Consider the following 1,944-nt stretch of genomic DNA (forward strand, 5'->3'; position numbering starts at 1 on the left):
CAGCTATTGTTTGACATGTGACATTGTTTTTTTTGTATCATCAAACGGGATGCGCTGTATAAATAGTTCTTGACAATCACAGTATGTTACCTCTGCTACACACATTTGGGCTTGCACTTGATGCATGTAACTGTGATTAAGCTTTAGGCTCATTACACCTTCCTCAGTGACAGAACCTTGAGTCTTCCTCAGACAGAACCTTGAGTCGTTTACACATTCATGTAGAGTGTGGTCTTTTGCACTGAAAGGAGACTTAATCTATAACACCATCACCACACCATCTGGTGATCCACCGATCCATGGCACCTCTGGGTTACTTATAAATCCAGATGCTGCCACGTGGAGGTCTGCTTGGAGGTCCTGCATCGCCCTCAGGTACGATTCTCTGGCAGTGTCCTCATTTTTAGACCCCATCTGATTAAAACAACACAAAATATATTTTGGAGTACAATTCCTAGCTTTAAATCAGTCCTATATTTATATTAGGCATATTAAAAGTAATTTAACTATTAAAATAGCTATAATTATCACAAATACCTGCTTTGGTGTGAGATTCAGTTTCTCAAAGGTCTCGGCACCCTCCTCCAGCAGTGCGGGCAAATCCATTTCAAGCCTGGGGCTTGCATAAAGAGTGGTCAGAGGTGTTGGCAGATGTGCAGTTTTATGTGCTGCAAATTGTCTTGAGTTGCAACAATGTCCCATCGCCACTGTCCATGGACATGTTGCTTTTGTGTTCAGAGCCTAGAAATGATTGACCTGTTACGTGAAAAATGTAATATCTTGAATAATGGGCACAGTCGTGGCCTAATGGTTAGAGAGTCGGACTCGTGACCAGAAGGTTGCCTAGAAAAGGCAAATGGCCATCATCAACCGAGTTTGCATTCAATTGTCGATTATAAGAAAGTGAATTAACACGTTATTTGTATAGGATATATGGTTGAAGGAAACATGTTAATTTGCATTTAAATTCGCGTTTGTTGCAATTTATTAACTCTATCCAAAACTGATCTCGCATACCCCTCAGAAAATGTGCTGTTGCGCCCCTGGTTGAATATAAACCCAATCGATATGAAACGTCACACACCTGGTTCAAAAACAATTAAACACAACTAACATTAAGTCTAACGTTAGTTGGCTTCAATCTAGACTAGAGTAACAGTTACTAATGTTATCTTCCAGGTGTCGTGCCGAAAACACACTCCCTGCCAGATTATGCACCCCCCTCCCCACAATGGTTAGGGTGAGGATTAGGTGTTAGGGGAGGGGTTAGGATTAGGATTGGGTGTGGGGAGGGGTTAGAATTAGCCAATCGGACAGCGTGTTATTGAAGGGGGTGCATAATCTGGCGGGGAGTGTGTTTTCGGCACAACACCGGCATGTTAGCCCTTTAGCTGATAACTCGCTCACGTTAGGTAGCATGACAACAATAACACCCACAATAACACGTTTGATAATCGTTGTTTATTCACTTACCTGTCCTGTTTTCAAAAATAGATGGTTTGTCTCCAGATACCACATATTGGTGTCATTCTCACATCCTGCAACAACGTGTTGATATGCATGCTTTCTCGCTCCGCTGTATGGCGATAGCAATAGATTATGTACAAGATATTAATGTCCGGAAAAGTTTAGCAGACGCTTCACAGATTGTAAGGGCCAAAATACAATTGGAGGTAGCCTAATAAATAAGGATCACAACTAATAATATATGTTTTTCCCAAATATCGAGTTATTTTAGTCTCGCTTAGATGTGTTGTTAACTGCCATGTCAGACACAAATATGGCGACAAGCATGGCGGAAGTGCTGCTTCGATACCCAAGGATATGTTGCATTAGTATGTTAACTCTGATTGGATGACTGAGGGAGGTACTCATGTTTATGCAATAATGTGTTTGAATCAAGATATCTCCAAACCCATTCTTACCAGTTCCTTTTAAGGCGGA

The 1,944-nt window shown here is 41.4% G+C and overlaps 1 long non-coding RNA gene across 1 annotated transcript in view; it reads right to left on the reverse strand.

Annotated features, from left to right (window-relative positions):
• The window catches only part of LOC130549677 (uncharacterized), a 10,477-nt gene extending 8,959 nt beyond the window's left edge, over nucleotides 1-1,518 (reverse strand). Inside the window, exon 1 of the long non-coding RNA XR_008962238.1 lies at nucleotides 1,474-1,518. This is a non-coding gene — a long non-coding RNA (uncharacterized LOC130549677). The remainder of the gene's footprint in view (nucleotides 1-1,473) is intronic.
• Between the last annotated feature and the right edge of the window lie 426 nt (nucleotides 1,519-1,944).

This window comes from Triplophysa rosa, unplaced genomic scaffold, assembly GCF_024868665.1.
Source record: "Triplophysa rosa unplaced genomic scaffold, Trosa_1v2 scaffold148_ERROPOS71392, whole genome shotgun sequence".
Taxonomy (NCBI): Eukaryota; Metazoa; Chordata; class Actinopteri; order Cypriniformes; family Nemacheilidae; genus Triplophysa; species Triplophysa rosa.